Source organism: Corvus cornix, chromosome 2 (assembly GCF_000738735.6).
Source record: "Corvus cornix cornix isolate S_Up_H32 chromosome 2, ASM73873v5, whole genome shotgun sequence".
In the NCBI taxonomy this organism is placed as follows: Eukaryota; Metazoa; Chordata; class Aves; order Passeriformes; family Corvidae; genus Corvus; species Corvus cornix.
The window spans coordinates 11,972,332-11,998,815 of NC_046333.1; the positions used below are offsets into that span (position 1 = coordinate 11,972,332).

General features: G+C 36.1%; 1 long non-coding RNA gene across 1 annotated transcript; it reads right to left on the bottom strand.

Annotated features, from left to right (window-relative positions):
* Nucleotides 1-22,054: 22,054 nt before the first annotated feature.
* LOC104686453 lies at nucleotides 22,055-26,484 on the bottom strand. Its single transcript, XR_751349.3, has 3 exons — nucleotides 26,417-26,484; nucleotides 25,064-25,133; nucleotides 22,055-23,491 (listed from the first exon to the last, which is right to left on the bottom strand). It is a non-coding gene; the product is annotated as an uncharacterized LOC104686453 (long non-coding RNA).

Below are 26,484 nucleotides of genomic sequence, written 5' to 3' on the forward strand. Positions count from 1 at the left end.
CCTGAGGAAATTTGCCAAGATTTGCAGTTTCAGCAGTTCCAGGATCTCATTTGGTTCTTTTAAATCAAGAGTGGTGGGTTGGAAGAGTGACTGTATCTTCCTGATGTCAATTTGGCATCAAACCATCCCTTTCAGAGTCACATTCTGAACAAAAGGTAGGAGATGGCCACAGAAGTATTATCTGATAGCTGATAAAGCACTTGGAAGAATAATTACGGTTGATTAAGTTGAAGCATTGTTAAAAGGTCGCTTTTCCTGGAAATTGACTGTCCAAGCTTATGTTAAAATTTTGATTGAAATATTTCTATCATTCAAGGTCATAAACACTCTCAAATACATTCCCCTAGTTACTTAGAGGCTTTTAAAATATTCAAGTCAATGTTATTACTGTAAAGCCAAGAATAAATTTTCAACTTGTATTGATAAGCCTATTACTAAAACCAGGTTACTTAAGGACAAATGCTCTCACAAAAGCTTACGTGACTCTGAGGAACCAAATGGTCAATGCAGATGAACAAATAATGAGAACACTTGGTTACTTTTGCCAGCTGCAGTTGTAGATGTGTAGAAATCTTTGGTCTGAAACCATAAAAGACTTGGCACTCTTTGTGGCTTATACCTGTTAATGGATGAGGATGATAATAGCCAAGATCTCCCCAAAACACTAACCTGAGACAAAGACTCTTTCATGGTAAGAAAGTTTGTGCTGTCTTTTCTGGATAAATAAAAGACACTGTGTATCAGACCATGTCTGTATGATTATTAAGTGGTATCTTGAGGAGCACTTGTTCAAAATACATAATGGTTGGATATATAGATTTATTTTTCATTTATGATATATATTTTTGATGAAAAATTCAACATGAGCCATCAGTGTGTAGTTGCAGCCCATAAAGCCAATGGAATCCTGGGCTGCATCAAAAGCAGTGTGGCCAGCAGGTCAAAGAAGGTGATTCTCCCCCTCTTCTCTGCTCTCGTGGCACCCCACTGGAGTACGCAGTACAGTTCTGATGCCCCCAACATAAGAAGGACATGGAACTGTTGGAGCAAGTCCACAGGCGATCATGAAGCTGAAAAGAGGACTGAAGTACCTCTCCTATGAGGTCAGGATGAAAAATATTAGGCTTTTAAACACGGAGAAGAGGTTACGTGGAAACCTCAAGCAACCTTCCAGTATCTGAAGGGGACTTACCGGGGAGCTGAGGAGGGACACTTTTTCAGGATGATTGGATAAGGCCTTGAGCAACCTGGTCTAGTGGGACATGTCCCTGCACACGGCAGAGGGAATTGGGACTAGATGATCTTTAAGGTCCATTCTAACCCCTTAACATTCTATGATTCTATGATGTAGTGACTATAATCAATATATTATATTCCGTGTATAGCTACATGACTACTTTTGTAGTAAGAAATATATGTACTATTTGTTAAAGCAGTCATTAACCTACGATTTGTTGCTCAGACTTGGCGTTTTTCTGGAAAATGTACTCTTTCCCCCAAAATACAACTCTGCCCACTGCAAGTGGTTCGGTCCATAACCTGTGATCAGGAAATCATCTTCATGGCCTGCCAGCCAATGCAATCTGCCATCTCACATTTAGTAAGATGTTTGAATAAAGAAGTGAGGGTTTGAACAATTTAATCTAAGATCCTAGACAGAAACCACTAGAAATAACACCCAAAATATTTTCTTCCAAATGGCAGAAAGTTACTGTGTCATTTCTTCATTCGTGTCTGGGAGAAAGATGAGAATGCTGAATGGAAATGGTAGTAGAGTGGGTTTTCTAAAGGTTCAGGGCTCTGGCTTTAGGAAAAAAAAACATGCTTTAGACTGAGATACACCTGAACTCTGTAGACATTTCTCTTAAATAAATGTGAATCATGCCTTTAAAAGTCCTGCTTCATTCCACTGACTATAAAGGGAATTTAGGAGTCTGGCCCAGTTCTAGACGTTTACAATACAGCTGTCTCTGCTTTGGTTTAGTCTGCCCTGCAGCCTGGTGTAGGTGGGAGATGGAACTGTGTTATTGGAAGCAGTCAGCTGTAACTGTGGTGGAGTCTGAGTTTGAAGTGGTGCAATCTCTTTTACAGAAAATCCTAAGTTGTAATCCCCTGTCTTATTTCTCAGCCATGAGATAAATAGTTATCCATGACTATCCATTTCGAGTAAAGCAAAGCTCCTTCTTCAGAGAAGCTCACTTGATTGCAGTTTTAACAAGACTTTAAATTAAATCTGTATGAAGTACATAATTTAGATAATAGCAATGAAAATAATAATAATAATAGCTTCTTTATGTAAAAAAGACCCCCACATGCTCATTTGCAAAGTAACCAGACTGAAGGCTGTGGTGTAAAGTCACGTAATGTCTGAAAGTTTCATGATTTTGGGAGATCCTCTGTCTGCTGCTGGAAGAAAAACCTGATATGAATGATGTGGATCTGAGACTTTCAGATTTAGAAGAATTCTCAGCTGGTGACTTTGCACTTACTCTTAGGGCATAAAGTGGTTTTTTTTTTTTAATTGACTTGATTCTCCGATATTTTTCTCAGAAGGATGCAAATCTATTACACTAAAAATGGGTAATAGCAACTAGAAAAATGAGCAACAATTGTTTAGTCCTTTCAACATCTGTTGTACTACCGGGAATACTTTCTTGGTGGGATTTGAAAATTTACTAACAAGTGAACTATTTTGGTTTCCTAGTGCTTATTATCAAAGAGAAAAAAATAATAAAATTAACTCTGAGCTTTTTTATTATATTTAAAGCCAAATTTATTGGCCAAAAAATGTTAATTTGTTTCTAAAATTTTTATGAAAACATGAATAAAAGGACATATATACCTTCTGAATACAATAAGAATCTATTTACCATGTTTTCAAGTAGCACCTTGAAAGACTAAGTGATTAGCCTTCACTCTTTGGTGGTTTCATGATTGTTCCTGAATCCTTGATAATTTAAAAAGTCATAATTTAGTTTCACAATCCCTCGTGTTATAAGCAAATATTGTCAATCTCATAAGTTAATAGATGAATAAGAACATTAAGTGCTAATATGCTGATATTCAAGGCATCACTTAAAAATATCTAATTTGAAAAATGCATTGTTTTGATGAACTTGTATTAACCAAAGACAGTTAAAAAATTACAACTATGACGTCTGTACATCAGTGTTGGACAAAGAGACTGAAAGAAGAATATATTACTCTTTTTTCATCATTGAAGGTATTTTCAAATATTTTTTCCTGTAATTATTTTTCCTATTTTTTTCCATAACATCCATTTCTGTCACATCAAGGTGTAGTTAACATTTTATTTCAAATGTAAATTATTTCTTTTAATGAACTTTCTGGCAACTGATATTAATTTTCATAAATATTCCCCATGATTAATTTAAATGATCAGATCAGTACTTAGAAGACAACTAGTTAGAGAAAACAAAACACAGTTATTTTACTAATTCAACCACTAACTGCTGTGAACAATTTATGAGTGCATGCTTTCAGGATAGAACCACATTGTGTCACTGAGAGAAATTATGCGCTGGCATGAATAAAATGGTAACTATTATCATACCGATAACATCTCTATTTCTAATTAGGGTCTAATTACCCTTAAAGAATTCTCAGTAATTTCTAAGATTTTTTTTATTACTACTACTATTCTTTTGTCTTATGATAAAAATCTCTCATTTGTAACACAAGGTTGACTATATTTAAGCAAAATTTAATTTTCTGTGGATATCTTTATTCTTGAAATGCTGATACTACACAAGAGTGAAACAATATAAAATTAAGGGCTGCTCTAATCCATCCCGGAAAGAAGAGCCTAAGATCCTTCATGTCTCATGCATGGCAATAAAAAAAAAAGGATTAAAGAAGGAAAAAAACCCACATAATTGAATTCCATATAACAAATTATTTCTAAATTACTCCTGGAAGTTAAAGGGCAACATTATACTGCAGCAATAAGGGTTAACTGTGTGCATCATCCGAATGTTAATGATGTTAATGTAATATTGACTCTCATTTTAAGGGAATAATTCATATACGTGCACTCCCACTTCATTGCAAACTCAGGAATTCATGTAAAATATATGCCATTCAACCTCAGTCAGGTCTTGGTAGACAACCCTTTTGATCTCACCTATGCTCTGTTCACTCCTCCATTTCTCCTAAGGGCACTTTCAGCACAATCATTTGTTTTAAATTTATAAAATAATAGTCCCATCAAAGAAAGAATAGGTTTAAGAGGATGCTGATTTTGGGGTAAAGGAAAAAGCACTCATTATACATGTTTGGAAACAATCATTATGAGTGATGAACAACCTAGCTGCCTTAAGGAAGTGGGATCCTATGTCTAAACCTCCAAACCTGGTGTTTCTAAATCTCCTTCTCGTACAATTGCCATGTACCAACTGCAATATGACACTACCCATATGTATCTCACAAGAAGCAGCCTGCTCTTTTCTGTACAGAGATCAAAATCCCTGTTTTCCAGTATGATGGATGTGAGGTTGTTGACTCTAATTTTTGTGGCTTTGGTAGTGTGATGCTGTAAGATGCAGATGCTTCTACATCTGCCTGTTTGATCTTTAGCACTTTGCTTTAACTTTCAGCTAAACTTGTCTCACAAGTTGTGCCTTTTAGAACCCAAAGGAATAGCAGGTATATGGTATTTAAAGTGATGGGAATTAATTGTAGCATGGTAGGAAAGGTAAGGCAAGAGGGACAAGGCATTACAGACGGATGCTGTGAAATGGATTACTGGGAGTGAGAGGACTGGGAAATGTGAAGGTTTGAGACAATTTAGGGACTACTGTTCTTATCAGCTGGTAGGGCTTGACAATGCCCAGCCATAATACTAAAGTTACATCAGTACTCTCTCATACCACACCTCGGCATAGAAAAAGGTGGAATGCAAATATTAAACACCAGAATCATGCAGTAAAACTAAAATTTCCTACCAATCCTTTTTTAACTAAAAATGATCTTTTTTCTTGCTGTTACAATGATCTTGGTCCAATGCAAAAAGTTCTCTGTATGGGCTAAAATATTTATTTTTCTCTAGCCTCTTGAGTTTTAGAATGAGAGTTTATTATCACCTGATATTTTCCTTAGCCCTAGAGGAAATCAAGAGACAAGTCTCTGGTTGTGTAACATACTTATAAGGATTAAAGGTAGAGAAAGCCTTTTTCAATTAAGTCATTAGTTTTTCATGTCACCTAATACAACAGCCTTTATAGAATATTGGTGAGAAAAACACAAACAGTACTAACAGGTCCTCTGAGTAAGGCCTTGTGTAAGCAGAAGAGCATCCTCTTTTAACAGCTTAGAATTCATTATTTCATGTTGATTTCAAATGTTTTTAATGTCTTCCTTGCCATGCACTCAGTGTGGTGAGCACATAGGTAAAGGATCTTATAATTCTCTAAAATTAGTTTCTATTCTCATTAACTTGAATGTCAAAATGTCTGATTGATTTAGCAGTCATAGACAAAGCTTAATAATTTAACTTCCAGCCAGTCCTGGCATGTGGTTTGGAGAAGATTTGTGAAAGATTTTTTTTCTGCTGCTCTTAAAGGAGAATGAATCCATCACATCAAGGTCATGGCATGAGTGTGTTTGTTTTATGCACTCACAATTTCTTTTTTTCTGTGTTAAATTGAAAAGCATATTTAAGGCTTATTCTTCTTCTAACTTAGTCTCACTCAGTACAGCATTTTGGGAGGCACATAGATGGTTTAGATGGTTGAGTACTGCTATTTAAAGTCAAACACAGTTCATATACCTTAAAAGGTATGGATGATCTGGGATTCTTTCCACGTGATCTAACACGTGGAAAGGAGGCTATTCTTCAAGACTGCACAAATCATAAGTATTTTTCAAATGGTCAGAATGAAAACAAGAGAGAAGAGAGCAATATTTTATAAAGTAAAATTAAAAAAAAAACCACAACAAAAAAACCAAACCAAACACACTGAGTTTTGCCCATTTTCATTTCCTACTTTTGCTGCTGTAATCTGCTTCCTGAAAACATTGCAGTGTCTGCATGAGGAAATGTGAGTACATACAGTGAGCAAAGCTCCACAATTGGAAATTCTTTGTGCATGAGGAAGGCCATCCTCTTCAGGAACCCAGCTGGATATTTTATTTATGATTACTCCAAGGAAAACACCTTTACTAGATTTTCTGTATTTGTTTCCTTGGGAGGAGGTGCTCAAGAGCCCCCAAACACACAGTGAAATCTGTTTTTCAGTACTTAAACTGGCAAGTGGGAGAAAGTAAAAAGCATAAAACCTTCAAAAAAGCCATGATCCAGTTAAGATAAAAGAGAAAGTCATTAACTGCTTACTAATGATGCAATCATCATTTGCCCAGGATAGAAGTTTCAGTCTGCACAGTCTCCAGCATTCACAGGAACTGAAGCTACTCAGCACCACAGAGAAGCCCTCAGGCCATTGTAGAGCACATTTGCCAAACATAGACATTATCTCAGCCTTTGCTAACCTAATTAGAGGCATTCTGTCACATAAAACAATGTGAAGCTGGAAAAACCTGAAACACTGAGTCCTGTTTTGAAAGAGTTGCAGTCTTTACCAATGCTTGCATAGCACACATGGCAGCTGCTTTATTCAGGGCTTTCCCATTTGTAGCATTTTAATATCTGCCTGCTCCAACTCACTTTCTTGTGGCAGCAGCATGGAATGAAGCAACCCACACTGTGGGAGCTAAGGTGGACCATACCAATGCATCCAACCTGCTTCTCAATGAAATTCATTACTGTGACATTAGGAGATGGAAGCTTAAGAAAAATTCAAAACTTCCTTGCCTGTATATTCTAGTTACTCTGAATACTTGTCCATTCTTGCACCATTTTCACAACTATCCCTTCAGACTACCCTTAGGACTGACTTCAGAGGAGAAAACCTGGAATATTAATTCCAAGTCCACTGTCTGCCTTTTGTATTAAAAACGGGTTGGAACACTTCTCCACCCATTTGGAAGGGAAATTGCAGTTTTCTTGTTAGCCTGAACAAGTCCAAATAAAAATCCCAGAAAAATGCCCTCAATGTTAGCATGCAAGCAAGATTGGAGTAAGAAGAAAAGAAAGGCTAATTTCATAAAGATAGAAAAGAAATGGTTTTATTAGTCTGTAGCGTAGCAGAAGATATTCTTGTGGGAATAGGGATGATCTTAGAATTGGACCTGGATAGAGAGACATTCTTTTGTGCTGAGAATAAATTTGATAAACCATACATAGATTATTTCATTCCTATATTGCTATATATTCACAAGTCCTCTCTAAGGCACAAACCTCTTTGATTAGTGTACATGGAACTGAGGGTTCCAGTTCAGACTTGTCACTTCTGCTACTACAGCCTTTTCTTTATGTCTCTTTGTGGATTGCCAAAGTTAATGCTCAAGGTATATTTAGACCTAACCTGAAGTGTTTAAATCAGGTGTCTGATCTAGAATAATCACCTTCTATTTATCCCATTGTCAGTGGTGAGAAATATGCACCTTCCCACTGAGTGGTGACAGAGGCCCTACCACAGCCATCTCAGTTTCATATCTCAAGTTCTGTGAGGCAATGGGATGCATCTCCTCTAGATTAAGACACCCAGCTTTAAGTATCTGATAATTAGACATCTGAACCTAATTCAGTCAATGTAAGCTCCTTTCATAGCCCAAAAAGCATGTATGGGTGTTGTCTGCTCCAATTAGATGTTTATCTTAAAATGGATTGCATTATGGAAACATTTTTTTATCCTGTGAATCTCGATGGTGTCTTGGGTAATTTTTTTAGATTCAGATGTTTAAATTTTAGATGCCCAGTTCTGGGCAGATGATTCATCCCCTGGGTTGAAAAGCTTCCATTAGCAGTTAGTCATACTCGGAATCCAGTGAGTGACGATATCACCTTGAGTCATGCCTATGTAGTCTATTAGATGTTTTTCTCAGAATAGGAGGGCTTCCTCAATAGATGCTTTCTGATTTCATGACTCCCCTTGAATGGTGTTTTACTGCTTTTCCTTGGGTGTTCTGTATTCAAGGTTAGGCTCTAGGTAGACTTCGATATCTGTTTTTGATGTTAATGGAAAAAGATGTAGTATCCCTTTCACCTCTGACTCCTGTACCCCAATCCTTCCCCTATTTGCGGGTTCAGGAAACGAGATTGCTACTCACATCACTTTGAGAGAAAGACAGAGTGAGCCTGTGCATGGGAAATAAACTATTCTCCCTAAACTGGGGTAAGCAGAAAACCTGTGGCCATGGAGTGGATGTCTGGAATATTTCAGATGCACTGAAGAAGCTTCATAGTGATGGAGGCAGGGGGAATATTGGAATCAAGTGGTGGGGCCTACTCTTTACCTGGAGGCAGCCTTGAAGGCTCTGAGTCATATCCATGAACAGCATCACTGCAGAACAAAGCATGATGACTGATGTCCACTCTTTCTGACAGAATCCTATGTTTGTGAGAGACTTTCAGTTCCTAATGAATTGCAAAGACAGCAGAACCTGATTGTCAGAAATCTTATCTTTCATATATGTCTTTTTATTTTTTCTGTTCGATGCTGTGCTCGATACATCCAGGGCCCATGCCTTTGAGTCCAAGATAAATGTATTTATTGTTTAACTGGTTTCTCCTAGATAATACCACAAATAAAAAGGTAAGGAGTAACTCAATCAATTAAAAAACCATTTTTCTCACTTTACTGGCAGATGGAAGGGGCTCCAAAATATGTTGAAAGTCTCACACAGGCAAAATCGTGAATGAAGAAGAAAAAGAGTGGGAGAGACAAAGATGACAGATGGCAGTAGATTTTGATATCTACCCTTCTTTTCAACACCTAATTAACATACTGTGTAACATGTTAAGAGATTCTGAAAACTCTTAACTGGGACAATGTGCATCAATGAGAAGGATACACAAGAAATACCAGAGGATGGTCTGAAAAAATACTAAACTTGTCTGATTTACTGCATGAATTACAAGTCTGAAGAAATATGAAATGAGTAGCATAATATATATTTCAGCTATGCACCTGAAATGAAAGTGCTTATAAAGTGTAAGATGACTCCTTTATCTCTTTATCTTTTTCTTCCGCTAAAGACATCAAATTTCTTCATAAGTCATATATTTTTGATGAATGAGAGCTATGTGGTAATTAAGATATTGCTTGTTATATGCTTTATAACCAATGAACAAAATGGAGACCCTTGCATGACTAGTAATAGATGAGTAGTAATATACATAAATGTGATAAAATAGGAAGAGCAGGAAAGTTTGCCAGAGATGAAGAAGAGACTTAAGAAGACACTAAAGAAAAGTAAGAAGAAAAACACAAAACCAACAAAACACTAAAAGTTTCCATGATACTTTAATTATGCAGCTAACTTAAAAAAAAATGACAGCATAGCTGAAGTAAATCAGTTTAAGTCAATATTCATTCAAGAATGGAAAAGAGGTTGGAATTCTGCTGCAGCCTCCTCAATGCTCCCGGTATGTGTAAAGACATATTTGTAGCATGATGGCTCTATCACAAGCAACTTTAAGTACTTAAAACAATTATCTATTAACATAATAGATTTTCTAAAGAACAAATTAGACTGTTAAAAGTTGATCCAACACATTTCTTGCCATAATAGTTGACAGATTTCTCCAACAGTCTTTTAGAAAATGCAAGGGGTGGTGTTGTTTTGTGTATAGTTGTAGTAGGCAAAGGAGTCATATAGAAGAAAGACACTTGGAGAAATAAAATAATTTGTGCTCAAAAAGCATGGATTGTCTGTGTCTAAATATTTGAAATACTAAACACAAAATACATCTGTAAACAAGGTTTTCAATAGTAAGAGAAGAGACTGAAAAAATAAGGAAAACTGACTGATATGAAATAAAGAATAGAGACTGTATGAAAATGAAAAACTTTAAAAAGGGTGCTGGAAAATACAATGGGAAATCAGAGTAAGTTGTTACATATTAAAGGTCTTGAAAACTTAGGCTAAAGTAATAATGACTTATAACTCTATTAGACATTGCAAAGAAATTAGCACAAATGATAAAGGGATCTTTACCCACAGTATTCAAAAGAAGGCCACAGTGGAATTGGCAATGCAGTAAGAATAAGACAAAAACTAATGTTAATTTTAAAAGGGCACAGAATCATATGAATAATTTTAATCTTAGACAAGGATGTGGACCATGGGTCAGAAGGTTAGATGTCTGATAGAGATGTGCAAATCAAGACAGAAATTGCTGCTATCTGGACAATGCCAAAATGTAAAAGCTATGCTGATAAAGATGTAATTCTGGCATGATCCTTGTCCCTCAGACTACGTGCTGAGGAGCTGCTCATGTTTACATAGCTCAGAGCTACTTAATCCAGAGCAGACTGTGCGTATCCACATTTTGTAATTCTTCACCTAAACTGCTTCTGGGGCACATCTGGCAGCACTAAAACATAAGGTTTTTTGGTCAAAAAAGCATATATATTGTCAGTGTTGTTCCATGATAGTACATAGTTCCATGTTGTTTTTTACAACATGCTGTTGAGAGGGTGTGAGAGATGCACTAGGGGTTGGTATAAGATTATATAGAACATGTAGGAAAGGGGTATGTGAAGATCAAAGGAGTTTTAGAATAATGGTAAATGACAGCGAGACAGTTGAGGAACTTAAGCCTTGCATGGCCCTCACTGTCTATTATAACTCTCATCCTCTGAGCTACATACAGAAATTCATCTGCCTCTCGTCTTAGGAAAAAAAATATTATTTTGATCCACACAGAAACTCCAGGAATGATCCAACACATATATGTGGATAATCACAGAGTGAATTGCTTGACAAAATGAATGTATTCAGATGACTGTATTTATGAATATTTGAGGCAATGGAAATATCCATGTCTGAATGCAAAAAGGAATTGGATGGATATAAGAAATCACAAGTCTGATTGAAAATATTCTTAATGATTTTATCAAATTTTTAGAGTGGAACAATATCTGTTCCTTCAGAATAACAATTATTAGATCTATTTAACTATGCAAGAAAAACAGCCACTAAAAATGGAAGATCTTGCAAGCAATATTAAATAGGATAAATTGTCATTAGAAGTGGCTAGCTTATCCACTGGTGATGATATGTGACCTAGAGGCATCAATAAACCATTAATGAGATCTGATCATTCACAAACAGTTACATCCATAGTATCTATCAGGCACCAGACTGCCAAAGAAATAGGGGAAAATGTAACAAAGCCACTACTAAGATTTTCTGCGTAGCACTGTGCCAGTTCTGGCTGACTGTTAAGGGAAGGACATTCACACTGGAAGGTGTTGCAGCAGTGGATGAACAAGGAAAACCTGTTTCACAGAGGGAAATTAAAAGAGCATGGGTTCTTTCAGCTTAAGAAAAAGAAGGGTCTAAAAAATTTGATCTTCATAAATACCCTGAAGTTATGAACACCAAGTTGAAAGAAGATATATTTAAAGTAAGTGTTTGGACAAGAATAAATTAGTTTAATTAGGCCCTGGCATGGAAACATAAGGTTCCTAATTTTCTGAAGCTTGAGGCCTGTCTTAGTCACCTTACAACAAGAAACTCAACTGGATTCAACATCCTAGAAAATTAAATATATTATACATTTTCCTGATACAGCAATATCTGGCTATGGAATTGATAACATCAACATCTTTATCCATATCTTTTAATCCTATTTACTTTTATTTTAATTTTGGAATAAAAAAGATGGATTTTTCAGTATATCTGATGACTCTGAAGCTGTTGTGCAGCAGATGCAATGTAAGTAATTGGAGTATGGATTAATGTTACAAGGCAGGTGGTGTGATTAATGAACTACTTTTCCATTATCTTTGACATCATATGTAGGTAGATTCATAGAGGTGTATATCACATAGACATACAGAACACATACACATATGGAATGTGTGCAATTTTCAGAAGTTATTTCAATAAATTTGATTATCTAAAACATCTGTTTATATGTGGAAAGAAGGTGTTAGAGGAATATGTAATGTTAAAGAAGAGGAGGATAAAAAATTGTGATGGCAAAATCAATCATTTTGAAAAAGAATATAACATTTTTTTGCTGATTTGCTGTTCATTTGCACATTTTTATAACTAGGACGATTTCAAAAGAAAGATTTAGGAATCCAAAGCTGTCCCTCAAAACCTAAATCATGTCCTTGGCAATTCATTCTGTTTTCCATTTTCCAATTCCCGTTACATAACAATATTACACGGAGTTTTTATATGTGTAAATAGAAGAGCCATTCATTTTTATTACTTCTCCTTTTTATTTTACTGAAAAGGAATTCACTTAAAATTACATCAGTCTTCTCTCAAAAACATTTCTTCATCCAGTTTCTAGCATATGTAGGATTAAACCTTGTTGCTCTGACTTCATATTCCTGGAAGAAATAGCCCCATATTAATAGTCTAGTCCAGTTACTACCAAAGTGAATGTGAGATTTGTGATTTATCACAAAGGCAGTAGAAATATAGATGAAAAGTAAGGAGTGCTTCTCTGTAACTGCTGTTGTTCACTAACAATATTCCTGGCTTCTTAATATCTCACAGTCTCTTTGAAAACATACTAAGCCATCACTCATACAAAGAACTGTATACTTTTAACAAAGGGAAGCAGCAGTAGGAAATGTGGAAGATTTTAAAGTTATATTTAAGGAGTGTGATCAAGTTTTAGGACAGAAATGTGAAAGGAATTACAGGCTAAAAAGATTAATAACATGTCTATAATAAACTTTTGCTAGCAAAAATGTCATCTGGATAAAACTTTGGGGGGTGGATGGAGAACCACTGAAGGAAAACTTAAATAACATAGAGTAATTTTTAGGAGTTTTGATCTCCTAAGATGGAATTTCCAGATGGCCTAAGTAAATTAGGATCTCAAAACCTGAGAAGGCCCTCAACACCTTGCAGAAATGCTTTTGAAAAAAACACTTTGGATTTTATACAGTAAGAAGATAACTTAGAACAGTTATAGTATAAAATATTTTGTTATTAGAAAAGCATAAAATCTTCAAAAGGAAATATGAAACTTTCACTTGTCTCACTGATTTGTCTTAAATCATATTTTGGTGCACGCTGTGTTATGTCAGCTTGAAGTACTAATGCAAGTGTCATCCCTCAGGTATGAACATCCCTAAAAGCCTTATTCACGTTTTAGAAATTATATTTCTTCCCTACAACTACTTTTTTAACTCTAGGAAGCTTCTAAGAGTGAGAGAAGATGTTGTGCATGACCTCCAGAAACACCACAGGGGAGCAAGGCAGATTCCTCAAATGCTTTAGATGGAATCAAGTGGTGATACATGGATGGGGCTATAAATTTTCAGTTTCAGCATCAGTCTGTCAGAAATGGCTGAGTCAACAAAGTAAAACATTTAAGGGAAATATGCTGCCTTCAAAAAGTCTTCTAACAAAGGATGGGCAATGTTCTGCTATAGCCCTGCTCTGTTCTCTGCTGGCTCAGCCCAGCCAGGCAGGCATCAGGCTCTGGGGTTCTCAGCCTAATACTGACAATATTTTCAGCATAGGCTCCCCAGGCTCACAATACCCAAAATCTTCCCGGTAAATTGGCAATGAATTCCAAACCCAAATGAACAAAACTCAGAATTTTGAAAAGAAATTGAAAAACTGGACCTTAGAGTTTGTTTCTTTTTTCTCAGTCTGGTATCTTAATATTTCTTCCTTTTTTATTCTTTTAACATTTCTTTATTTCGACCAGCTTTACAGTTTAAAGGATAACCATGACATAAACATCCTTTCCATAAAAAATTATATTAAAAATATGTATTGTCAGTAATGCACAGGAGATAACCCACTTACATGCAGCCCATTGTCACCTGATCTACATGCAATATTCATTTTAGTCTGTCTAAATTTTTTGTTATGTGAAATACTGCACTTGAAAATGGCTACTGCTCTAACTCATGCAAATTTTAGCTTGTGCAGTTCTTCCTCATTATTATTTTAGTGATCATCAATATTTCATGGAAAAAAAATCAGTGTTTGTATTGGCTAATGAGGGTGGGTGCTGTGCTCTTCTCTACATAAAAATCAGCACTTATAAGTTGTCCATTATCAATTTCTCGTTTCAAATTTCATATCTAATACTGAGAATGTGCTTAAGAGATGGCCACTTCTAGTGTCCTGGATGATTGTATGTTCTTACATAGAGCAAAATGATACTTCATATTTACTAACAGAAAATCAGCTCTGGAGTCAGTGTTGATGACTTTATTGTACATTTTGGTTTGTTTTTTTTCTTAAAGAGGGAATTCAGCAGCAGGAACATTTTATATTTGCTTCCTGTGGTATACATTGCTGAGCTGAAACTGTGAGATATTGTAATTAATAAAAAAAATTATAATTTGGAGAGCTTATAATACAATCATAACAAGATTAACTAAAATAAATCAAATCCAATTTGTGCTTGGTGGTTTTGGGAATAACATTTCTGTCAAGTTGTTGAGCAGTAATCATTAAAACATGGGAATAATCCACCTCCTAATTAAACAACAATAAACAATTGTCAATGGCACATAATTGTTAAAAGTCAACAAAGGAAGCATTAATGTAAACAAAGATTAGACATAGTTCTTGAAAATGAGAATGGGAATGCTATTTAATGCCTGACAGAACAGACTAGATGCAAAAAATATTTGCAATACTGGAGTAGCAAATACCTCCATCAATATCATTTAAATAGGAGAAAATCTGTGTAGTCTGTTGAGCATACAGGCAAAATGTTGCATGTTTTTTCTCCTATCCTTACTTACCCTTGGAAATGTCGTTACACTCCTTGTTATGTAGATTGTTTGTCTGTAATTTTTCATACCTTCTAGTCTTAGGACCAGTCATATTCTCAAAAAACATTCTAGGCCAAATCTATCTGTTCTACCAGCAGCTATTTCAGAAGCCACACACTGGTTAGTCAGGAACTGAGATTAGTTTGCCAGACCTTGAATCTCTCAATTACATTCCCGGGTAAGTTCCTAAGCTGTAAAAAAGTCTGAGGACAGATACACATCCAAAAAAATCACATAGACAGACACACAGAAATGCAGATATGTATGTCTTAGGAAATTTGGATCTGCAAAAGCATCCAGGTGCCTGACGTGTACATCTTTAATAATTAGGAATCTAAAAAGTCTTTTTTCAATGCAATGTGGAGATAACCCAAATTCCACAGATGCCTGTGAGCATAGGCACAGACATGAGTTGTAGGAGGGGAGGATAAGGTAAGAAATTTCAGAACCCTTTGGTACTCAGCCGTAATTGCTCGTGCTTGTAGCAGTACTGTGAGTTTATCTGCAATGTGCTTTGCTGGAAGATGACAGTCAGACAGTTTTCATGTGACATCTGAGGAAAGTCCAGATTTTTCACATGGAAATTTGTCCCTGTGTCTGTACCCATCTAAGCCTGAATCTCTCCTCAGGTTATCATTCATATGAATGAGTTTGTATGTGACCCTGCAGATTCTGAGGTCACTTAGTAGAGTGAAAGCTGCACGAAATTCACACACAGCAGGTTTTCTCAGCTCTCACCTGTGCAGACTGGAGTTTTGTTTTGCTAAATCCACAATCTGCACTGCAAAGGTTTTTCACATGCTGAAAAGGAGTCTCATGCAAATAAATGTAAAATTGAGCCTTGAATTGCTTTCTACTTTATAGCTTAACATCAATTACATGGTGAACGAGGCACTAGATATGCTGGAAAAAAAATTCCTTGCTTTTGAAAAGTTTTCCTGGTAACATACATCTTGCCCATTTCAATAGTTAGGTTTCCTTCAGATCTCTGGATTGTGAACAGGAGGGAACAATTGTTGAGGAATTAGGAGAAAAGCAGGTCATGAAAATATATACCATGTGTAAAGCTAAGAGTATCCTGGATAATCTTTAATACTTCAGCAGACCACTTTTATTATTATTGTGACTTTACTGACTTAGCCATGTTTTAGTAGTAGTGAGTCTGAGTCAGCAGCTATTTTTTTTAAACAACACTCGTGGAGAAAAATCAAGCCAAACCTGAGACAAAGGCTCTGGAATCAGTTCCTCAGAATATATACACGCACTGCCATTACACTCAGCTACAATTCCAGCCTGCAATATTTATAAAAATATACATTAAAACATCCAGGAAAAAAAAAACCTACAAGAAATTAGAAAACACTGCGAACATGAGCTAAGGATGGTTTCGTGAATTCACATTTATGAATGAATCATGGATTTTGTCTGGCTCTTCCACTGTTGAAGTTTTATGACTAGTCTTCCTGATTTCCCCAGAAGGTAAACACAACAATTTGCTACACTGCAGTCCACTTCACATCCCAGGCAATCTGTCCAAAGGAGAGGTGGTGTAGTGGAAGCTTTTTTTTGTCTTTATTATTAAAGCTTTGTGTTTTTGTTAGCATACCAATACTTTCAAGGAAACCACTGGGGACTCCATAACAGTGTCATTACCATGTTAGTTGAGGTCAGCTAATCTTGTTTATAAGCATCATACAAATCATATGAATCATTCTGCAGAATTCCAAGTGGGAACATAAACATTCATCTTCCATATGCTAGCCCCTATTACTGAGTTTAAGTAGTTTTTCATGTTTATTTTCTTAGGGGGAATTATGGAGATATATATCTATATGAAGGTCCTCGATCACGAAAAATCTATAGGGAAACGAAAATGATTGTATTAATGATACAATAATTCCAGTAGTGATATTTTAATTAAAGAAATTGAATTGTGTTTTAAATAGAAAAGCTTGAGTAGCCTGCAATTTAAAAGCTGCAGTTTGAGTTGACTGCTGATACATATTAGATTAAAACTAAGAGCATTTCTGACCTATTGGAAAGCAGAGATTTTTAAACTGCTGCAGGAAAATTGTTTTTCAGTAGAGGAGGAAGCGAAAGGTCAAGGATTCAAAGGATGCAACTTATATGCTTGTGATGTGGGTGCTCTTCCCGCATCAAACCAGCAAACACACTCTCAGTTTGTATCCCGTATAATCTTTAATTTATAAGGTCCTGATTAGGATCTCCTTTGAGGAATGGCTTTATACTCTAGTTCAGCAGAGTTATTGTATGTAAAATTGTTTTCCAGCATGTGTAGGTGTGGCAGAACCTGGCCTAATGCCATTTCCAAATTCTGCACTTTCCCTTAAAAAAAAAAGTAGTTTTCTTCCCTCTCCATCACATCCTTCCCTCCCCTTCCCATGTGATATCTTGGAGTTCTTCCAGGGGTAGTTAAATGCCTCTTTAGACACTTGGTGAAGGTTTATTTTTTATTGAAGGAGATAAAGATTTTTGATCTTTTTTATTTAGTCATTAGTTTCAATTAAGGAGATGTGAAGCTGTTACTCAGAAATTAATTCAAGTGTATCATTGAAAGGGCAGCAGATGTGATAATATGCAATAAGGTTAGAGACTTCATGGATATAATTCCCTGGTATAATGATTAGTGTAATCCACTAATGAATTAGTCTCGGTAATTTTTAAGAAGGTAAAATTTCAGGGGTGGTTATTTTTACTTTTCTTTCCAGTGAGTGGAAGCTTCTTTTAGAAGTGAATGGAGCCATCCTGGTGTTCTGAAAGCCACTGAAAAATCCCTCATTGAACCCTAGAGGAGAAGAGTCCCTGATCTAATTAGTGCTTCTTTGAGAGGGGGGATAGGATAATGTGACATACAGAGGGCCCTTCCAAAATGAATTATTCTATGATTCTATGTTTTCTGCGTAGGCAGATAACATAATTTTCTTAGAAAAGCAGTGCATGAAATTTGCTGCCTGATCCAAATCCCACTGAGATTGGTACACAAATACCTTGTAATTGTTTATGTTTCCCATTTTGGTACCTCCTTCCCCTCTCTTACCAACTAAAACTGAAATGAAGCTCATTGAATTCTTTGGGTCAATGTACACAGCAGGACTCAACCTGCCCCAGCTCACATTAACCTGGTAACCAGGAAATGTTTAGGAGCATAATGTAAGCATGTGAAACCAACAGCACATCACTTATTCTGATGCAGCTTGGTTATATTCTCTGCATTAAGGAATGCAGACTTACCTGGTTGGTGGTTTTGAGCCTGAGGTTTCTTCATATCATGTCTCCTTTTGAGAAATCTGCATGGTTTTTGGGAAGCTGGTCCCTGGGGATTTCACCCATTAGGCCACAATCACCCGTGTGTTTAGAAAACAACTTTTTTTAAAAAAAATTCATTTTTGATTTTGCATGTTGAATTCAGTGTTGACTAAAACCATAACTCAATAAAGATTTCCAAAGTTGATCACATGTAATATTGAAGAGCTCAAATATAGTCATACTCATTTGGGTTTGGACACAAAATCGGGCACATAAAATGCTCAAATGACATCTGGTTATGTAAACTATATAAGAAACATTTCTCATGACACTGTAAACTATAGACATATAAAAATATGTGTGCCTATATTAGATTCAAATCCAAGTTCTGGATGACAGAATAAACATTTTTATAGCTTAACTTTCTAATTATAATTCCAATGTATCTTTCCTCTTGTAATAGAATTGGAACTCAATTCAATTGTTCAGACATAGGTATCTAATGAGTCCTGAGATAATGTACAATTTATAAGACTCTGGGCTAGTAAATGTTACAAAGAATCTACAGAATACACAAATAATTTTGAAGTGACAACTGGAAACCAGAGAGGATATCTCGGATATCTAAAATGTCATGAAATATCTTGTGTGGCAAACAGAGTCAGGTCTCTTTGAACAGCCTCTTCTGTGTCTCTCTGGTTTGGTCTAGACATTACACATCCTAATGGATTCACATCTAATCTTATTATCTAACAGTTATCCTATGCTTCAAAATTCTTGTTAAAAGGGCATTATGAAAGGATTAAGTTAGGGGCTATAACCTTTAAGAAAGGGTTATTTTTTATATGGAAGGACATGGTTCTGGTTAACCCGAAGGGAGGCAATGGAGCTGCAAATAGCTTTAGAATTTGGGACTGATGGAGTTGAAAACCCACATTTTTTTTTCTCAATTCAATCTTACACTTTCCTCTTCCCGTATCATAATTTCATGGGTAAAAAAAAAAAAAAAAACAACTCAAATTTATTCTTGTAGATAAAATTGTAATTTTTCTTTTTTTCTTTTTCGCCTTTCTCTGACACAGCCTTAAAGTCAATAAGAATGTTCCTTCTGTTTGCTGCTGCAAGCATTATTATAATTCACAATTTAGTTAGCTGCCCTGACATTCTGGTGAAGATATTTGGGCCCTACAATATTAATACAGTATATATTAAAGAACTTAAGAAATAACTAACAAATTGAAAAAAAACATCCATCCATAGGGATTAATCATCACCTGGTATGCTCCTAGTGTGGATACACGTAATAGATATTTTATACGGCATTCAATATTTTCATCAATGAACTGGAAATAAAGCATCGAATTACCATTGACGAAATATTTCAACAACATAAATGTCAACCATGGAAGGACAAAATGGTTATCATATACAACCCAAATTGCTTGTTTAGCCTAACCCTTTGAAATTAAATGTGATTTAATGCTTAATTGCTTAGCCAAATCCAGACTGTTGCATCCAATAGGACGGATAATTCGTGAAATGTGGTACCTTGTGACATGGAGTCAGTCAGTCTACCTGTCTGAATTCTAAAACTGCATTTTAGCAACTTGTTAAAGACTTGCATTAACCATTTTGTCAAAGAGAAAAATACAGACACATGACATAATATTTAACTTTTAAATGGAAAGAAATTCCTATGAATATACAAAACCAGTATGAGTTAGTGCAATGCAACTACTAGCACCACAGTTTGGCAAGGATACTAGAAGTAATATTGTTATTTACAAAAATCTATTATGAGATATTAAATGATAGTACATGACCAGGACCTTTATCAGCTTATAAGAAAGAACACTGCACTATAAAAACATTCCATTGGCTTTCTGGCTACTAGAAGTTGTCCTACTGATTCATCAGTATTTCTCCCTCACGTGATTCTTTTCTTGGAGATCTTTAATCAAAACACTACGCCCATATGAACTCAATTAACCCATAAAGTCCAAGAGAATAAAAGCACGAAGCAGGAAAGTTGCAGGGAGTGCTGTTAAAGCGAATTAAATGTGTTTGGGAACACAGCCATTTAGATAGCAGAAACTACGTTGTCAGCTGCTTCCAAATGTGCCAGAAAGTTCACAGAGATCAGTCTGTAGAGATAAATTGTGTTGCAAAAAACAATATTTGCATACAGTGAGAACAACCATGTGCAAATGAAGCTTTCCATGCCAAGAAATGTGTTCATGGAAATGAGAAGAAAGCGGATCAAAAAATATTGCACTCTGAGTAAACCTTTCCATTAAGCTCCTCCTTCACATAGTACCAAAATTCACATTGTCACAATTAGAAATCCCCTCTGACTTTCTCTTTAAAATGATGCAGTGACTTCACACTTGATTTTTTAGTTCGCTTAAAAAACACTACACTTGTATTTTACAACTTCATTTATATTTCACTTATAAAGAAAGCCAGGCACCCACTTTCTTTGCTTTTTTAGTGTATGTGGAGCTAAAATTAGAAATCTGATGATGTATTTGTGAAGGAGTCATAACAGATCATGTTCCCTTATTGTCTCTATGACACAAGATTTCATAACAAAGCCAGGGCGATGCATTGCCGTAAGAAGAGTGTGTAGCAGGCTGGTAAACCACAGATGCCAGATGAGGGGAAGACTTCCAGTCAGGTTCTGCTGGGATCTGTCCCAAAGCATATTCAGAGTAATATCCTTCTTAACAACTCTGATGGAGCAGTCAGTACACTTTTAACACTGGAGGCTTATTCCAGCCTGAGATTGGTTGTGGACACTCCAGGGCCCATCCCAGAATTCAAAGCACTCTTCAAAAACTGATATTTTGGAAATTAAATAAAAGTAAATGCTATTTCTACCTAGAGATTTAATGCCAGGGAATGTAGTAATCCACTTTCTTTCCCACGACAGCTCACCATAGTCCACTGCGGGCATTTGCTACACCTATGAAGCAAATTATATAAATTAAGAAATCTGGTACAGAACATGAGTCTATTCTCCTTTCTCTAAGCAAAGATTCAAGATGAATTTAGAGTGGAAAAAGCAGAAGTACTGGTTTTAAATTTTCAAGGACCTTAAGATTGGTATTGCTGAGCAATCAGTTTAGAAATCAATTTTTCCTGTAGAGACTGAGGAAGATGGGGGAAGCACCAGTACTGCAGAAAAAGATCGAGTAGTATAGTACATTTCCAACAAACATGAGTCGATATAGTGGTATTATTGCAAAAAGTACAAATTTCATTTGGGATGTGCTAATAAAAGTCTTATATATCAGAAAAGGAAGTAAATATTCAGCCTCTTTTTGGAATGTAGGCTGTTTTCTGGGGTCTGAGGACTTCACGTTGAGAAACTTTATGTTCCCCCTCAAACGTCCTGAATTTCTTTCATTTTTTCATGGTCTGAAAATATGTGGCTGCAGAGCAGATGACAGTGCTAGTGATGTAGAAGCCTTTTGGTTCTCCCAGTAGTCATTTATTATTTTCAGTTCTGGTTCAGACATGTAGAACTAAATGAAACTGAGAAAAGACCAGTAGAAAACAAGGGTTTCTCACCTTTAAATATTATATGTTGAAAATCATGGCAAGGGCTGAATTTCACATTGCAGTCCCCTCCCTTTAATCCTCCCCCATCTCTCCCTAAGTTACTTTATTCCTTATAAACCCCTACAGCTGGTTTGAAGCAGGCATTTTTTATTCCCCTCTCTATTGTAGCATAACTCTTGCAATCAAGATTTTAGAGTCATGGAAGCTGAACAGGAGAGTTCTAAACCTTAAACACCAGATGTGAAAGGCCAGTACTGCAATCTATATAACCTTTCAAAACAAGCAGAAAAAGTTAATGAGTTACTCCGCAAACACTGTTCACAATGTTTCGCTCCAGTCTCTTAACTATCAAAATCTCATGTTATTCATTTTCCCATGTCTGAACACTTTTACTGGAGTGCACTTGCTTTTGAAAGATTTCAGCCTCTAGCACTCTGTGTTCTCTTGTATAAAAAAAATTATGTATTTGTCTTTTCTTCCCCCGAGGTTTTGGAAGGCTTTTTTTAAATTTTATTTGGCACTTTATAATTTGTTACGTTCCTTGCTTGCATGTACATGCACCTTGGCATTATGCTGCTTTAATGTGAAGACTGGGAGCTCATGACAGAACAGGTTTACAAGGACTGGCAAGCATGCATTTGCACAGAATATCTCAACAGATATCTGGCATTTACTATATATGGAAAAATTGCTAAAAACAACTTTGAGGAAAGAATCTGAAGAACTACTTTCATTAGCTTCCAGAACAGATGTTCACACGTACATATATAGAAAGTGGGACAGCAGACAAACACATTGATTTGCCTGTAATGCTCTTTTGAACCTGGCATGCAGTAAAAGTAAAAATGTCACCTAACAAGAGATCCATCTGCCCTGGTTTAGGCGTCCAACATGGTAACAGTTACAAAGTGACTAAGACAGTTACTACATACTCTTTTAATAGTCAATGGAGAGAAATACCATCTCCAGACAGCAATTCATCTCTTCCTGAGATAGGTGTCTAGAAAAGATCAGATAAACTGCCCTCTGGGGAAGCCTATGTCTCTTTACTGACTGCTAGGGGAATGGGAATAGCTTGAACTCGGATATCCAACTTCTAGGCTTCTGAAATGTGATGAATTTCATTCTGATATGGCCAAAGAACTGACACAAAATCATTGGCAGGATAAAAAGAAGAAAAATCCATCCAGTTAAATCCTACACATTTTACACCCAAGAATACAAGTGAATGAAAGTTCAAGAATATTAAAATTATTTTAATCTGTTATCTGAATTAATTTTCCATGATCATACCAGCAGTTTTTCTCCTTTGTAATATATATTTCACAGGAAAACAAAAATTTACAACATAGGTAAGGTTTCCATATGAGAATATAAAAGTCTGGAAAAGAAGTAGAAGTATCAAAACAGTGTTCAATGCTTATAATAATTGCTATTAGGTGTAATAAAGATATCTAATTAAAGGGTAATGCTTTTATATATATACATCTATTTCAAAGGCACCCAAGAGATGTAGGAATCAAGTAATGAATTTTTATTTGGTTTAGGTACATAAGTGCTTCAGGCTGCCTTGAAAATCCTTCCTTATTAGTATCCACAGTCATATGATCACACAACTTCAAATCCACCTCATGCAGAACAGTCTCATTGTGTCTAAATGTTGACTGCAAGGCTGCCATTCACATGAGAAGTAATCACAGGATCAAGACCAAATAATATTGCTTTTGGGAAGTGTTCTCTTCTTAGTCCATATTTTCCTCCAGGAATTTGTAAAATTGTCTTTTCTTGTAAGGTGAAAAAAAGAGAAGCTGTTGACAAACGGTCAGAAAAAAAATATCAGAAATAATAACTGCTGCAAATATTAATAATGTATCACATTTTTTTAAGAGTTATGGTTTCAAATGAAAACAAATGTTCAGAATGCTGAAATTTCCTCCAATCTGAGTAGTCAGAAATTTGAGAAACTGTGCATCAGAGAGATCTGGCAGTGGACTATTTCTTCAACCATTTTTGCATGAATTTTGATGAAACTGGGAAGAAGGTAGACTTGGGAACTGAAAGAGGCTGCTTGACATCACCCAGTTTTCTCTGTACATACCTTTCACTGACTGGTTTGGCTGATCAACCCTCTTTCCTGTGCCTCACTTCTCTCCTCCACCTCCTGCTTTTAGTTTCTCGTGCTTGGTAACTTACCTAACACACAGAACACTTTTTGTGTGTGTTTGGAGAATGCCTACCAGAAAGACATCTGGATTACTACTGAGACCTTGAGTGGGCCCAGAAAGACAATTTTGTGTCAAATTAAGAGCAAGAAAAGGAGGATCTGGGTAAAGGATGTATCCTGTAGATGTGGAGGCTGGGGAGGAGAGGCAGAAAGATCAAAATTTGTGCCTGGAAACTGCTGTGGACAGTGAGGAGAAAAGAGGACAGTGAAGATGTATACTGAAAGGTGAATAGCTGGACACAGGTGGTTCCTTTGTGCTTTACCTCTAAACATCAATCCAGTTATGTTGCTGGAAAATGCTGTCCTCTTTATTTGTAAGCCTGTTCAGCTCTCAGTCTCTCCCCTACATTGCAGCAAGAGCTTTCTTAACACCTGCTGCATGAAGGGGGAACAATCCATATCTGCCACAGAGGATTGAATCACCCCTCAGCAGCCAGTCATGAAGTGGTATTTCTCAGCCAGGTTTCTTTTGGCAAATTTACTTGTTTATACCATGGATTAACACTTCTCAGTTATCTCCATGTTTACAATTTCCAATTAGTTCAGTCATTCCCCTAGGGATTAATCAAATAATTTCTCTGCAGAATAGCAAACACCAGCCTTCTAGAACAGTGCTTTCTTCCTCAGGTTGCATTTGAGCCCTCTAACACTGTGAAAAGAGTATTAAGTTTAGTGGAAAAACTCATCATAATTTTCAAGGTGTTAGAAAATCAGGCATTTATATGGAATTTAAACTCACAGTATGTGGGTTATTTTGGCAATGGGATAAAATAAGAGGATATTATCTCAAATAGGAAGTCCATTATAGCTAAATCATAAAGTTTGTCTGCTAATTAAATCAAATCTGTTTTGGAGGCTGTTTGTTAGAGACCGTGAAACTTACTGAATGTCTCCTAATGGTTAATGAGGTAAATAAATGAGAAATGTAACTGATGAAGAAAGGTAAGATTGGTAGATTTAACTGTAGGACTTGATTGCATTGAGCCAGAAAGCTCCATCTATTATTTTTTCATTTTTCGTTCCCCATCCTTGAAGGGATGTGTTTTTCACTATTGATCTCCAATTCTGTCTTTTTGTGACTGTTTCTTAAGGTTTCAGTTCTTTTCACTGAATATTTTTTGCCTTTCTCTTTAGTGAAAAGAGCTTTTGTACTTACAGTTTGTAAAATGTTGTTTTTCTTTAGAAATTTTCTGAACTGCTTGCCTTTCTTCTCTAGGATGATCATGCTGCAGAACATCAGAGGGGAAGTATTTTAGTAACAGATACAGTAGAATGCAAACATTAGCTTTTCTAGCCACTTAAGCTTGTCTGCATAAAGCTGCAGATTCTTATATTCATTATGCACAAATAATAAATCCAGAGGTATTTATGTTTTATTTTTTAGAGCATTCAAGTATCAATGATTTAAGAGAAACATTCTGCTGTCACATATGGAGATTGAGGAGAACGTGTAACTCTCCATAGGGTCTCTGAGTGGAGATCACATGGTACAACATCTGTGGATATAGATTGATGCATGCATATGGATGGAAGAATGATCTTTTGGGCATATTTGAGAGCTAGAAAATTTCTTTAAAATTTTCCCAAAATATCAAGGAAAGGTTAGGGAGATACAGGGTTCTGCATATTGCTCATTAGAAGTGATTGCCTGTATAAAGAGCTGCAAACTCCCTTCCATAATTTCCCAAGGCACAAATTAGCTCTTACAACTCCTCTCACATAAGGGTATTGCTACATAGCCAAATAAATTGGGTAAGCTGATTTATAACGCTTAAAGCCAGGCATTTGTTTCTCAGGGTTCTCAGAGTTTGGTGTGTCTCTTGTTCTTGGATACTCGTTTGATGTATTTACTCTGTCGTAGCTTGGTGATGGGTAATTCCCATAAATGGCTGTCGTATTTCTCCTGTAGGGCATGGAAGGATTCTGTCTCATTTGTAGTATTATATTTAACTGAAAAGAGTTCTGTGTATGTGTAGAGAAGAGTATCCACAAGTTTATCATGAGTTGTTCTTCTGGCTGCTCTGCTTAAGGAACTAAACCAGATTTCTCTAGCAAAATAAATTCATAAGCATTCTTTGTGTTTTCTGCTTTTAAACAGGACTAAGTCCAGGTGGGTTTCTCTTAGCCTAAAAGGAATTAAAAGTGTCTCTGATCATTATGTGCTATTTGAATATAGAAAAGAAATAGCATGCATAAGACTTCCTTAAAAACTATTAAATCAGTTGTGGAAGCAACCAGAAAAGTTAGCAAATTCTGCAGAATAGTGGTGGCCATAAATTTGTATCTTCTCTCTTCCTAAGCACAGCTTCTGTTTGAGTGATATGGGAGATCCAACAGAAAACTAATAAGCACTGTTATTATTCATTATATCAAATTATAATTCTTGCCTGTAAACATCTTTTAGAAGTGGCATTCCTGATAGAATTTTTTTGAGAAATTAGAGGACCAGCATGCTGGTAGAAGATCAGCTGGGAGCTGGGAGATGTCTTCTCCAAGAGCATCATCTTACCTCTGGAATTCTTGGGTTCCAGCTGCGAGGTTTGCTGGATGAGAGTTCAGAGGCTCGGGCAGGCACTG